Below are 15,793 nucleotides of genomic sequence, written 5' to 3' on the forward strand. Positions count from 1 at the left end.
TCCATGGGGTCACAAAGAGTCGGACATGACTAAATGACTAAACAACAACAAAACTTTCAATAATGAATTCTGGAGAAGAAGAAATACAAGCCAGTTTCAAACTATTGTTACTAAAATTGCTTTGTTTGAACTAATCATGGTTGAGATTAACCGTGGGTCTGCGTGACATGGCAAATGTCGTTAATCAAAAGTGGAAAGAGGGGAGATCAAGACTTGCTCATGTCACACTAAACCGTGGTTTAGCATTATGACTTTTCCTTTCTTTTCTGGCATAATTAACTCATACATACCCATAAAGCGCATATAGTACGAGGGTGGCATCTACATCTGATAAGGTGGCTGCGAGAAATATTCCAACCTCCTTAGTTTTTGGCGACTAGAGGGTATTTTTTTGGCAGAGGCTCTGGTCAGCATCAAAGGTTCAGGACAATGGGAATTGAGAGTGATGTGCCATTCAGCTGTGAATCCATCTGCTGCAGCTGCTCTAATAACAGCCAATTCTTTGATTAAATTTCATTGCAATTTTAGCAGCTGAAAGAAGGGTGGAAAAAAACTCCTGACATTTCATGGAACTCGCCCCAGCTCCTTTCAATTGACACTTCCAGATAAGTAGAACCTCGTGGACCTAACTCAAATACATTTGACAGGGACTTTGTCCCAGCGCCATAGATGCCAGTGGAATGCATAATCTTGTTTCCAAAGAAAGCAACAAAGGGATAGAAGTGTCATCAACAAAGAGAGATAACTTGGCTAGCCTAATCCAGCGAACCAGCCTTTTACTGCAGTGGCTCAAGCGATAATTTCATCATTCAGCTCTGCCCCTCTTGGCAAACCTGCCACCCTTTGGTTCTTAGCCTATGGAAAGTTGGCCCTGTAGGATGGCATCCAACGGAAGGCAAAGACATAGCTACTGACTTATTTCCAGTCCTTCATCGTGTTTAATTGAATACATAAACTACAGGCTTTCTGGGAAATGGTATATAATGAGTTAAAGAAAACGTTCAAAAAATTTTTTGTTAAAAAACCAGAAGCCTTTTTATTGGGTATAGTGGGTGAAGAGATACTAAGGGAAGATAAATACTATTTAAGTATGCAACAACTGCAGCAAGAATTCTCCTAGCCCCAAAATGGGAACAACAAGAAGTATCAGCGAAAGAAGAGTGGCAGATGAAGATGATGGATTTTGCAGAACTGGCGAAGCTGACAGGAAAAATCCGAAACCAGAGTGATCAAGTATTCTGAAAGGACTGGAGTAAATATATACGATATCTGAAAGATTATTGTAAGCAATTAACATCACTAGCAGGGTTGCCTGAAGACTTGTAATGAGAATTTTTCTACCTTTCTATATTTATTTAAATTTTGAGCTATTTTGTAATGAGTGTAATTAGAATTGGAAAACGTACAAAATGCAATGATATAAAGGTTAATTTTGAAAGCCATGAGGCGGGAGGGAAGGAAGTGGATAGGCAGGGAGGTAAAGTGGATAATAATGATGTGAGTGTATATTATTAAATGGAAAATAATTTTTTTACACACACACACACACACACACACACACACACAAACTACAGAAGCAAAGTGCAGGAAAGTAGCTAGGACATCTTTCCTCTAGCTGCTGCCAGTGTGTGTAGTGGTTAAGAGTGGTAGTTTTATAATCCGGTGAACCAGGTTCGCGTCTCCGTTCCTCCACATGCAGCTGCTGGGTGACCTTGGGCTAGTCACACTTCTCTGAAGTCTCTCAGCCCCACTCACCTCACAGAGTGTTTGTTGTGGGGGAGGAAGAGAAAGGAGAATGTTAGCCGCTTTGAGGCTCCTTAAAGGTAAAGGTAAAGGGACCCCTGACCATTAGGTCCAGTCGTGACTGACTTTGGGGTTGCGGCGCTCATCTCACTTTATTGGCCAAGGGAGCCGGCGTACAGCTTCCGGGTCACGTGGCCAGCATGACTAAGCCGCTTCTGGCGAACCAGAGCAGCGCACGGAAACGCCGTTTACCTTCCCGCTGGAGTGGTATACTTATTTATCTACTTGCACTTCGATGTCCTTTCAAACTGCTAGGTGGGCAGGAGCTGAGACCAAACATTGGGAGCTCACCCCGTTGTGGGGATTCGAACCGCCAACCTTCCGATCGGCAAGCCCTAGGCTCTGTGGTTTAGACCACAGCCCCACCCGCGTCCCTTAGGGTAGTGATAAAGCGGGATATCAAATCCAAACTCCTCCTCCTCCTTCTTCCTCTTCCTCTTCCTATTCCTTTTCTTCTTCTACTTCTTCGTGCAGGTTCTGACAGCTAGTAGTCTAGCCTTTGCTCAAACACCTCCAGAGAAGGACAACTAGTTCCATTAGGAAGTTTCTCTTGAAATGTTTAATTGAGTGACACCACTGCTTTGTGTGGTACAGTTATTTGGATGCTGAAGTCAGATAGCATTTGCTGGAGCAGGAACATTAGTAGCTGTTCCAGCTCACTGGTGGGCATGGGGTCAAGATTCAACACTGGTGCAAAATCTTTGGTTATACTCTCACCCCCAGGGTTTTGTAATTCAGTCCAGGGAAGCCCTTGTCCAAGCAAGCAAAATCAGCATCCCCCAGACAGTGTAATGCAAAGGAATGCAGACACAAAGTTTCCAGCTATGAATGCATTTGATTTGCAAACAAAAGCACCAACTAAAATTAGACTATTGGTCCAAATGAGCAGTTAGTCTAATTTGTTTTTCAAAAGAATTTTGATTTTCTGGAATAACTAGGAGCAATCTTCCACATTAAGGAGACAATAGCACTCTTGTTGAAGTGCTCTCACCTCTTAACCAGTTGGAGCAACCTCTGCTCTAACTAGCTCTAACATCTTGGCAGGCCAAACCTGAGCATATAACATTTACAGGCTATGTGTGTGTGTTTCTTTTAGGCGCTACAATTAGGCTGAATAGAAATGCATTTGATTCATTGCCTTGTTTGTCTAATGGAAGGAGAAAGACCATTTGCTTATTTACTGTAATTACTGATGCCAGGTAGCACGTATTGCATAGGCTTGATTTTATTTTGTTCTGTTACATGGCAAGAGTTTCCTGTTATCCTCATAGAGTCTACTGGGATACATTATTCAGGCAGCCGCCCGCAGGAGAAAAGACTTTGAAACAGGAGATTCTGAAATCTTTTAGCGCTTTGGCCAATGTCTTGTCCTTCCTGGGTTTTACAAAGCCAGGACTGGCTCCTAGCATTTAAGAGACCAGCAGTAGAAGCTAGGAAACTGGGGTTCCCAGGAGAGGTCAGCAGTTTGCAGGAAGAGTTAGCTGTGCCACAGAGTCAGTCTGTGTTTACATTGTTCCCCTTGTCCCCTGAGCATGTCAAAGCTGTGGATTTAATTCTGCATTTCATCATATAACAAGAAATCTGGTTGCCATTTGGAAAAGTGTTCATTCGCATCATTTTGTCAGGAGAGTCAAGTCCATCTCTTAGAAAGTAAAAAGAGTTGACCATAAAAGATCACTAAGAGTCTGTCTATGGATTTTCATTCCAGTTTTCTAACCAATTCCCAGTCTAATGCTCCCATATGCAACTTGAAGGATGCCTTTTAATTCATAACACTGAAGTCTTAAAAGGTTTCCTCCACATTGAAATCTTTCTGGCCTTTCCCTGAGGTTTTCAAAATATTTCCCTCACTGATTTTCTCTATTTTTGGTGCTACATTTTGACACTTTACACGAGCAATTTTCTTCCTCCTTTGGTGTTTAACCATCTGAAAGATCTGTAGCCTTTTCTTTTCCCTAAGGCCTAAGCAAACAGAAAATTAACCTTCTCCCCTCTAATGCCTTCTTTCTGGCCTACAAAGAGCAACATTTCTTACTGTTCTTTGAGATGGTTTTGTCCATCAAAAATTCCCTGTTAATAAGCATGGAGATCCTGATTGAATTTTATGGGATTTCTTTCTTCTTCTTTTTTAACCATCACTCTCCTAGGATTTGACAATGATTGATTATAGATGCGCAGTCAGCACATTGCTATGGTGATACCTGATTTTCCTTCTTTAATATCAACTGCTTCGTGGACAAATTGGTTTCTAGATATCTCTATCAGTTGCTAAGTATTTGTATCTGGGATAATTTCTGGTACTGGTCTTGACTTCAGTCTTCATGACCTGTACTATTATTAATGCAATGAAAGGAATATTTCCTGGTATCTCGGAGAGTAAGGCTTTCTCACAGGAAACTGTTACCACCAACGGACAAAGTGGTGGACTTAAAAATAACTTCTCCCTGTCATATTTGGACAGTCCAAAGCCTGCTATCCCTGCTGAGTTCCCTGAGCTGTATTTTGTCATGACATGGCAAAAAATAAATATGCAGCCAAGCGTTCAGTAAAGATTCATAATTTCTGACTGCTGGATCTAACATATGTATTCTGGAAAAACAATGCTGAAATCTGCCAGCTCAAATGTGGATCCCGGGCCTACTCAAGATCTATAACAGGAAGCCACCAAGTCAACATAGCCCCTCCTCCTCAAAGGAGTACCATCTGCGTCTCACAGTTTTCAGGCTCCTAGCAGAAGAGGTTGATGGAGGTAAGCATGATTGTAGCCATGGGAACTGCAGGGAAACAAGCTGTTCAATAGGGACGTATCCTAAAATATAACGAGAGGTCTTATGAAATTGCCTTTATTCCCCATGCATTGTACATGTGCATGCCATATAATGGCAGCTCAATCCAATTTTCTGCTGTATCCTGTAGCGTCGCAGCAGTTACAAGGGTATTGTCAAGGACTGTGCTGGGGAGGGCTGCACTGAGGAGGAATGGTGGGAGCCTCCCCCTCCCCCTCCCCCTGATCCTGATCAGGATCCTGAATCTTCCCAGGAGCAGAAGGACAGTATAGATTTGGGGAAATGGTTTGCAGAGGGGCATAGTTCAGAAGGCAGAAGCTGGGAAGTACTGGATGGGGAACAGCTAACTGAAGAAACACTGGAAGAGAGAGTGGGTTAACAGATTCAGTCTCTGGATAGTATTCATCTCCCCTTCCCCAAAGTCACAGAGAGCTCAGAAAGTGTCAGAACAGAAAGCGCAGAGGCTACAAGCTCAGAGGCTACAAGACGTAGGAGTGACGGTAGATTAATAGGGACGGAAGGGGGAGTGAGCCTTAATTGGGAGCACCGCCATTCTGGTTAGACGCTTCCTTTTGTCATTCACTGTGTTTATTAAAGAAACTAACTGGTAAGAATTCTCTTTCGTTTGATCTGCTCATTTATGGCCACAGGGGAGGAAGCTGATTCCCCAAAGCCTGACATGTATACCGTGGAAGCAAAAAGAGAAGCAAAAATGTTCTGGTGAAAAGCTGTACTAGTTGAGCCGCTCAGGGCTGATGAGACCTTAGGAAGTTAAAGGAAGCATGTGTTCCATATCTCTTTCTGGAGTGATGGAATCTCTTGTGCCACTAGTCCCACCCTGGCATGGATGACATAAGGATTTTCTCTTTGGTTGCATATGCACCATAGATTTAAAGCACACGCCCAAGAACCATAATTTACCCATCACAGAGCTATAACCCACAGCCCTCTTAACAAACAATAGTTCCCATGATTCTTTGGGGGAGGGAAATGCTCCTTAAACGTTCTTTAAACATATGCTGGCACACAGCTCCAGTCTCACAGACTTAGGACTCAGCTACATTAGTCAAGAAACAACGTTTTGAATGTGTTATAAACATGCGACACCAGATGGAGCCAGAGAGCAAATACAAATTCTAACTGATTTTCCATAGTGGTCCCCCTCCTCCCTGTTGTTATAACGATTTAATTTCTGACTTATTTATAGTGGGTTTCTTCCTGTGTGTAGATCCAGCCTTAATTACAGTGACTATTTCTTCCCTAGCAAAGCGGATGAATCTCTGTTTCTACTGCAAAGGGGAGTTGTATCCTTTAGCAGGAAACTAATCTTGTGTCCTAATGGCACAACGTGCAAAGAAGAAAGAGGTTATGACTAAAGCCCTGCCTATCCTATACATGATTTTTCCTCCCCAGATCCATTTTAAATACAAAACCTGATGTCAGCCTCCTTAGATATACTTGTACCTGAAATGTTCATGGGTTGCACAAACTGAAGTTATCATTTCTGGCCATCTCTGGTTCCTACACTGATACCTTTTCAGTGTCAAGTAAACGTTTAAAACTACCGCATTTTTCGCACTATAGGACACACCCGACCATAAGACTCACCTAGTTTTAGATGGGGAGAATAAGAAAATAAATCTTCTCTCCCTCTCTGTGCAGTGCCTCTTCAGCGAAGCGGCAGGAGAAAGGAGCCCCTTCCATTTCTCCTCCCGCTTCGCTGAAGGGGCACTGCGCAGAGAGGGAAAGCTGTGCAGCGCCTCTCCAGCGAAGCGAAGCCAGGAGAGCAAGAGGGATCGGTGCGCACCGACCCCTCTCGCTCTCCAGGCTTCAGTGAAAGCAACGCGAAGCCATGGAGCCTGCATTCACTCCATAAGACGCACACACATTTCCCCTTAATTTTTGGAGGGGGGAAAGTGAATCTTATAGAGCAAAAAAATACGGTATATATCTGTATCTGTATCTATATCTACACAAGATGTTAGTATTTTAATTTTGCTGAATCTGTCTTTTGTTCTGTGGAACCTCGGGTTGCAGACGTAATCTGTGATGGAGGCATGTCCGCAACCCGCAGCATTCGTAACCTGCAGCACCGCGTCTGCACACGCGTGTGACGCGATTTGGCCTTCTGCGCATGCTCGAAGGGCGATTTAGCACTTCTGTTCATGTGCAAGCGGCGAAACCTGGAAGTAACCTTCTGGGTTTCCCGTGGTCTGCAACCTGAAAACGCGTAACCCGAAGCGTCTGTAACCCGAGGTACCACTGTACTGCTCTGATTAATTGTAGTTTTTATTGCTTTTATTGTTATTCTTTGTCCTGGGAACTTTTGATTGGAAGTGCAGTAAATACATTTTAAAAATTTAAAATCAAATCAATTCACTCACTATTTAAATTCCAGCAACACTGAGAGAACTTGCCTGAATGAAAACTACATGTGTACATAATTTGCTAATATTGCTTATTTCATTAAAGCACTATGTCTAATAGAAATACTGTAGTGCAACTGAATCATAAAATCAAAATGCCCAAAGCTCAAATATTGAGTTTACTAGATGAGGACAGCATCATTAACTGTTTTGCAATTGCAATGAACTGCTCTGAGACTTCCAGGTATTAATATTTACCACATTGCTCTTTTAATTATTTTTAATTATTGAGTTCCAGCATCAGGCTCCCCAATAACCCTACAATTGTTTACTTGAATTAAAAGAAGCCCAAACTGGAGACTATTTTGCTAAAGAACTCAAGGGAAGAGTGTTCTCATTTTTATACATAACAAAATTGGCTTTCATTAAACTGCATGACCTTGGCTGAACATAAATTTGAGTTGTCAATACCACATTCTTCGCATAGCCCTTAATTGTCCCACTGGGATTTCTTTTGCAAATAAGGAGGGATTGAAAATATTGCCTGTAGCCGATTTGTTGTGCATACTAACATGTTTCTGGCCTTTAATAGAAGCCCAGTGTCCCTGAATTAAAGCTACATCTTTCACTTGGAGAAAGTTTCTCTAAATTATTGCCCTACTCTAGAAAAATCCCTCACTGAGCTTCATCAAGAAGCCCAAAGCGCGGCTGCACTTTAGAAGGCAAACCAGTATTAAAACCAAATTAATACTATAAAAATCCAATTAGTTTCAATGAAGCTCCCTTACACGTAACATAAACTAGAATGCCTCTTTGAGCTTCATTCACAACTTTTTCCTCCATTGATTGAAAGGTGGAAAGGCCCCTGTGAACCATTTAAAGTTATCTCAATGGCTAGATGCAGCATCTGTTGCTAAATGACAGGGGATTATATGAAGAGTGTTTGTTGCAGTTTGGAAGGGATGAGCCCCAAAGAGAAAACCAGCCCATTCACATGTATACAGACGTCTAGTTCTTGGGCAGTGGCTGTGATCCATTGGCTAAATAGAAATAGAATTCTTGATGCTTAGAGGGCTGCTCATGAGCTCATTCATGAATGGGGGAGTGACTGGTGTTCATGCATACACTGGAGCCCTTCTGCCAGAAATAATGCTATAGACCTATTCAGTCATTCTCCCCACTCCCCACATGTAATCACCATCACAGGATGCAGTGACATAGCATGGGTTGCCAGAACCTGAGGCAAAGTCCAGGGCTGTCTTAAGCATATGCAGTGCCAGGGTGCAAAGATCTGCCCGACGCCTGCCCTCCCCCCAGGTTGCCCAGAGTTGTCAACCTTTTTAAGGAACCTGACACCACGCTTATCTCTGCTCAGGAAAAGAAAACACAAAACATAAGGAGTCCAGTGCAACAAACAAGCCGGAGGTGTTGGTGTAAGCAGTGTGCGCTGGACAGGCCTATCCACGGCCTTACACCAATCCCAGGTGCGCAGTAGGGCGGAGCCGGTTGGCCGCCTCAGCATTTCACTGGCTCGCTCACCCCCCGAACTCACAGCGCAGAAGAGCCCACATCAGAAGAGCCTGTCGTGGTGCTCCGACTGATGGGCAGGTTCTTCCCCGGACTCCAACTCTCGGGACTGGACTCTTGGCCTTGCACCCCTGGTAACTATGGTTAAGACGGCCCTGGCAAGGTCCAAAACCCATCTCTCTTCCTCTGCCTCCTCTGTGTTTGCCTTGACTTTCCCCACCAGCCCACCAAAAGCAGCATCTTTCAAGGCTGTTCTCCTAGGGGTCCCTTGTTTCTTCCTGCCACCCTCCGGTGTTTCATAGCTCTTTCTCTTCTCTGCCTGAAGTCTCCCTCCCTCCGTCCCTCCCCTCGGTTTTGCTTTTTCCGGCACCCATCTTCTCTTTGTCCACACAAAAGAAAACAGAGCATTGCTTGCTCACCTGCCCTGCGGAGATGGGCCTGAGGGGAAAAACATGGGGGGGGGGCAAAGTGTGTGTTTCCTGCTGGACACCATTGAGGTGTGTTGGGCAGCAGGTGACAAGGTGGTGTGGGGAGGACAGTATTCATGCTTATTCATGCTTAGAAACAATTTGCATTTAAAAGTAAAATTTCCAGATTTTGCCCCCCCCCCCGTCTGAACCAAATACACAGACATCCTTTGAAATTCATACTTATCACTTCTCCCGTGCTAGGGTAAAGTGCATATCTTAGTGAAAATAAAGTTTCATTATATTAGGGGCAATTGTTTTGCAAAAATGTGTATGTTAGTCAAAATGACATAAAAATGTTCATTGTGGACAAAATGTACACTGAAACACTGACGAATTGTCATGAGGACTTCCTTTAAAAAATCACAAACTGATAAAGAAGTGCATAGAACTGAATTTAATATAGGGGAAATGAGAAACCTAGAGAAACTGAAATTGACAGATTTTCCTAGTCCTTAGCAAGCTCTACATTCCAGAGGTTCAGCCCCCAACATATGGGAGACTGCAAGAACAGCGGATGGGGTGTGTGAGTGAGGAAGTGGCCAATGGACTCATCCTCCCTCTTTTGGTGGTACAGTGGTACCTCAGGTTAAGTACTTAATTCGTTCCGGAGGTCCGTACTTAACCTGGAACTGTTCTTAACCTGAAGCACCACTTTAGCTAATGGGGCCTCCTGCTTCTGCTGCGCCGCTGGAGCCCAATTTCTGTTCTCATCCTGAAGCAAAGTTCTTAACCCGAGGTACTATTTCTGGGTTAGCGGAGCCTGTAACCTGAAGTGTCTGTAACCCGAGGTACCACTGTACATGGTAGCAGATCACTTCTTAGGTGGGAAAGCTTTAAAGAACTTAAAATGCTAGTGCATTCTAGTATAGCTCTGTTTTTTTGGGGGGATATTATTCGTGTTCACAAGTCTAACAACAGGCCTATTGTTTCTTACGTTTCAGTGACACAGTGCGTCAGTGCATATTAATATCTGTCCTGGAGGTCTGAGCTATGCTGTTCTTAACCTGAAGCACCACTTTAGCTAATGGGGCCTCCTGCTTCTGCCGTGCCGCTGGAGCCCAATTTCTGTTCTCATCCTGAAGCAAAGTTTTTAACCTGAAGCACTATTTCTGGGTTAGCGGAGTCTGTAACCTGAAGCTTATGTAACCTGAAGCGTATGTAACCTGAGGTACCACTGTACTAGTGTAGAAGGGGTAGTAGAGCAACATGCACCTACTTAAAGAGTGTGGGATAACCAGCCTCATATAACTAACATGCTGAAGTCTAATTAACACACAAAGGGGTTAATAACATAGAGTAAGTTGTCGTGCCAGGCTTAGCTATGTCCACTTCCATTCACCTTGAGAAAAAGTAGGTTATCAAGTCTTTGTTGTCCTTCACCTGAGAAGCTCAACGTGTGAAGGGGTTTGAGCTGGTTGCTCCAGCTTAGACCACATGGCTCTCACAAGCCACTCATGAGTTCCTATACCAATAATTTAGGTAGGAACTTTCACTACTTTGTATTTAAGCCAAGTTTTTATTGCCTGTGCAACTTTCTCTGAATGCTGTATGGAAAAGCACATGAATCTGTCCTTTGTAGAGTTTGCAAATTTATTTAACTTAAAAACCATGTGGTATTTTTCTATGGCAGGGGAAGAGGGAAACTTTGGAAGAAACATAGAAGGTATGCGTTGTGATTTTAAATTTCTGCTGAAGTCCTCTCACCAAAGAATAGTTGACCCAAACTTGGATTTTGGCATCCAGGGAATTCTCCTTTCTATATCTTTTATGGGACCCGGGTGGCACTGTGGGTTAAACCACAGAGCCTAGGACTTGCCGATCAGAAGGTCGGCGGTTCAAATACCCGAGACGGTCCCTGCTCCTGCCAACGTTGCTCGGTCCCTGCTCCTGCCAACCTAGCAGTTTGAAAGCACATCAAAGTGCAAGTAGATAAATAGGTACTGCTCCGGTGGGAAGGTAAACGGCGTTTCCGTGTGCTGCTCTGGTTCGCCAGAAGCGGCTTAGTCATGCTGGCCACATGACCCGGAAGCTGTCTGCGGACAAACACCAGCTCCCTTGGCCTATAGAGCGAGATGATTGCTGCAACCCCAGAGTTGTTCGCAACTGGACCTAATGGTCAGGGGTCCCTTTACCTTTACCTTTTATATCTTTTTTGTTTTTTGCACCAACAAGGAGAAGGAAAATAATACAAATATTATTTCTTTGTACTTCAAAGTTGCTTTGTTCTTCAAAGGTAAAACCAAATAGAAGTAAAGGTAAAGGTAAAGGTAAAGGTACCCCTGACCATTAGGTCCAGTCGCGGACGACTCTGGGGTTGCGCACTCATCTTGCTCTATAGGCTGAGGGAGCTGGCGTTTGTCCGCAGACAGCTTCCAGGCCATGTGGCCAGCATGACTAAGCCGCTTCTGGTGAACCAGAGCAGTGCACGGAAATGTCGTTTACCTTCCCACCACAGTGGTACCTATTTATCTACTTGCACTTTGACGTGCTTTCGAACTGCTAGGTAGGCAGAAGCAGGGACCGAGCAACGGGACCTCACCCAGTCACAGGGATTCGAACTGGCAACCTTCTGATTGGCAAGCCCTAGGCTCAGTGGTTCAGACCACAGCGCCACCAGCGTCCCTAAAGTTCTGAAGTGTTAATAAAAAACCATCTAGTACAAGCATTGATGCCACTAGCTGTTTTTTGGGGGGTGGGGGATAGTTTGGCATACTACCAGACTAAGGAAAGCATCTAGCCATTGACAAATATAGTAGGATTATGAATTTTGCTTTCAATTACTCTTCATAGTACAAGAAAGTGTTTTTCTTATCATAGGATTGGTCTTTGGTCAATGGTTTTATGCCTTTTTCCAAGTACCTGTTTTCCTCCCAAAACGAATGCATGGGAGTTGTTAATATGATGTAATGTAGTCATTATTTGATTCTTTTAATTGCATTTGATACATTCTACACAATTAAATTGCACTGCAGCCTGCAAGAGTTCTTCCAATTCAGTTGGACACAAGAGTTTAGGAGAAATGGTTATGATTCCTAAATAATAATAATAATAATAATAATAATAATAATAATAATAATTTATTTATACCCCACCCATCTGGCTGGGCCTCCCCAGCCACTCAGAGCGGCTTCCAACAGAATATTAAAATACAATAGTCTATTAAACATTAAAAGCTTCCCTAAACAGGGCTGCCTTCAGACTTAGCTCATGCTTGGCACTGTCTCCATGCTGTGGCACATGGTTCTACACATGGATTGCCAACGCAACTGGAGGGTGTCTTTCACACCACTACCGGAAGCCGTGTTGGTGATCTAGACAATGAAGAAGATTTTCAGGGTGATCTGTACCGCACTTTACTTGTAGAGCAAGAATGGGGAAACAGTGGCCCTCTAAATACCATAAGCCTCACCCACACATCTGTCAGGTGGCAGAGGAACCAATCCCAACAGCAGAATGCCAGGAGCGGATACGACAAGAAAAAGTCCTAACCATCTGCTTTTTATTCAATATTCACAGAGAGAGGCTTGAGAATGCAGCCTCTTAGAATAACGGGGTTGTCCCGAGTAAATCTCCACCTCCCTTTTCTCCCACTTCCTCATTCATCAACAGCACCACCCCCCCTATGGTTGCCACTTAGGGCCATCTGTCTTCAAGCTCTTTGCTCTCCTACTTTTAAGGCTTGCCGGGTTCTGGGAGATGGTGGGTCTGGAATGCTTTCTAGTGATAACGTGTCAGCCAGCTGCTCCTGTTCTGCCTCCTTCTCCTCTCCCATTATTTCCCAACTTTTCCCCTCATCTTCCTCTGAGCTGTGACCTCCCTCAAACCCCTGTTGTAATTCTGAGCTGTCTTCTTCTTCTCTGCAAGGGTCAGGCTGGGGAGGTGGTCTCCACCATTCCTCCTCTGCCCAGTCCCTGACACCATCACACCCAAGGAGAGTTCTACTTCAGCAACATATGGATAGGTAGCCATTCCTGATGAAAGCATGAAGAAGTCGCCATGTAGATTAGAAACTATGTCAACCAGCCTAACTGCAGAGTCTACCATTTCCTAGAAGAACCACAGCTTTAGCTGTGGCAGAGGCTGGTAAAAGAGAGTGAGTGACTGAGGTAGCAAAGTTGAGTTGCCTACTGCCTGAGCATCTGCTCCCCAGCTCAACATCTTACCTTAAATGTTACACTTCTGTTTTGCTTAGAGATGGAATTAGTGACTGTGAGAAAAGTAAGGTTTCTTCCTTTTGTAGGGTGTTGGGTATTTGGGAACAAAATGCAAGCAGGGGATCAATTGGGAGAAGGAATATTGGAAGGACAAACTATTTGCGGGGGGGGGGGAATCTGTGAGGGATTGGTTGAGAAACGATATCCAACAATAACATGCTCATTTTGGATGGCATTTGAACTTCAGAAAAACTTAATTGCAGGTTGGAAGAGGGGGGCATTTAAGTACATGGAAGGTCCCTTGACATTAAGTCCTAGATTTCGATTCAAGCAGAGCTCCTACTAAAGCATCATGGTTAGGTCTTAGGAGCTCCAGAAAAGAAACCATTGATCCTCAGTAACAGACTTCATATTTACCTAAAAGGGGTCTCATAATTATACCTTCCTAGGTCTGAGAGCACATGAGACTATCGCCTTGCTGAAGCTAAGTCAGAGTCTAGATTGGTGGTTGCCTAGGACAGAGGCGGAGCTAGCTGCTCTGGGACCCAGGGGCACCCAGGGGCGGGGTAGCCACCTGTGGGGGCAGGGCTAGCCACCCACTGTGAGCGGTGAGCATCCCGGGGGGGGCGCCTGTGATGGGCCGCCCCCACTGCAACCACCTTCCTCCACCATTGGCCTAGGAACCACAAGTCTTTTTTTATAATATTTTTTTATTAGGAATTTCAACATAACAATTTATCAAAAACAAATCATCCTCATTTCCCCCCCTTTCCCCCCTCCCCAAAAGAAAAAAAAAACCCTCCCACCCCCACCCCGACTTCCCTCAGCTCCTCTCTGGTTTTTCAGCACGTGTTATTCTCTGCATGTTATAAAATTGTAAAGCTCCTTAATTTATCTACCTGTATGTTATCAATAATAAATTTGTTTATGTTTATTCAAAACCTGCCAAGGAGTCCAGTACATTTTGTTGTTTCTTTAAGTACTTGGTAAAAGGTTCTCATTCTTCTTTAAAGTCACAGTTGTCCTTATCACGTAGTTTGTACGTCAATTTCTCCAGCTCCAGGAACCACAAGTCTTCTGCAAGGTTCCTGAAGAAAGAGAGACAGAACATAAGGCAATAATATATATAAAAATAACGTTGGGGAAGAATGTCCTGACCCTTTCTCAGGACTCAGAAGAACATCTGCCTTCCCTTCTAGGGTAAGAAACAGAAGGTCCCAGGTGGCTTCTCCCTCCTTACTTGATACAGAGATGTAAACAAGCTGAATGTCAAGAGGAGATAGAACATTTTGTTTTCTCTGACCCCTCCTTTTCACTCTGGAAATGCATATATTCTGCAAGTAGGTGACGAGAGAGAGAGAGAGAGAGAGAGAGAGAGAGAGAGAGAGAGAGAGAGAGAATAACTAGTACTTGCAGATTCTGTTTTTTTTTTTAATAGAAATTTATTGGGTTTTACAATAGCAATACACATAATAAACAATGTAACATATATCTTGACATAATTTCACATTTTCTTTGGACTTCCTCACATCTCCCGCTCCCACTTTCATCGTTATAGCATTTTGTCAGCAATTTATTATCTTATTTGCAATCTTATATCCCTTCTATGCTTCATAATCTTCTACTTCTCAAAAAGAGTTATATTTTCTCAATCTCACTTATTTTCTTAAAGTCATCTAAGTTTAGTGGTGCTCAGTTATATTGATCTGGCATCCTGTTTAGCATTCACTCAAATTGCAATGTTTTTGTAAATAGATCTTAAATTTCTTCCAATCCTCCTCAGTCCTCTCTTCTCCCAGGTCTCGAATTCTGCCGGTCATCTCGGCCAGTTCCATGTAGTCTATCAGTTGCATCTGCCATTCTTCCAGTGTGGGTAGATCTTGAGCTTTCCAGTGCTTTGCGAGTAGTATCCTTGCTGCTGTTGTTGCATACATAAAAAATGTCTGGTCCTTCTTTACCACCCCTTGGCCGACAATACCCAAAAGAAAGGCCTCTGGTTTCTTAGTGAAGGTATATTTAAATACCTTTTTCAGTTCATTATAAATCATTTCCCAGAACGCCTTCACTTTGGGGCAAGTCCACCAGAGGTGGAAGAATGTTCCTTCACACTCTTTACATTTCCAACACTTATTGTCAGTCAGGTGGTAAATTTTTGCAAGTTTGACTGGGGTCAAATACCATCTATATATCATTTTCATTACATTTTCTTTCAAAGCGTTACATGCAGTAAATTTCAATCCAGTACTCCACAACCTTTCCCAGTCCTCAAACATAATGTTGTGCCCAATGTCCTGCGCCCACCTTATCATAGCCGATTTAACCATTTCGTCTTGTGTGTTCCATTTTAACAGCAAGTTATACATCCTTGAAAGTACCTTACTCTTAGGTTCTAACAATTCTGTTTCTATTTTCGATTTCTCCACCTGGAACCCTAATTTCTTGTCATTTTTAAAAACTTCTTTAATCTGAGCGTAATGTAACCAGTCTCGCACTTTATCCTTCATTTTCTCCAAACTCTGCAGTTTCCAATTGTCTCCATCTTTTTCTAAAATTTCCCAATATTTTGGCCATTTGGCCTCCATATTGGGTCTTTTTCGGGCCTTAGCTTCCAAAGGTGAAAGCCACCTTGGGGTTTTATTTTCCAGCAAGTCTTTATATTTTGTCCAGACATTAAACAGTGATTTTCT

General features: G+C 43.4%; 1 long non-coding RNA gene across 1 annotated transcript; it reads left to right on the forward strand.

Annotated features, from left to right (window-relative positions):
* Window positions 1–4,243: 4,243 nt before the first annotated feature.
* Window positions 4,244–10,615, forward strand: LOC308460079. Its single transcript, XR_013978460.1, has 3 exons — window positions 4,244–4,552; window positions 8,331–8,616; window positions 10,583–10,615. It is a non-coding gene; the product is annotated as an uncharacterized lncRNA (long non-coding RNA).
* Window positions 10,616–15,793: the final 5,178 nt, after the last annotated feature.

This window comes from Podarcis pityusensis, assembly GCF_964106645.2.
Source record: "Podarcis pityusensis genome assembly, chromosome: 12".
NCBI lineage: Eukaryota > Metazoa > Chordata > Lepidosauria > Squamata > Lacertidae > Podarcis > Podarcis pityusensis.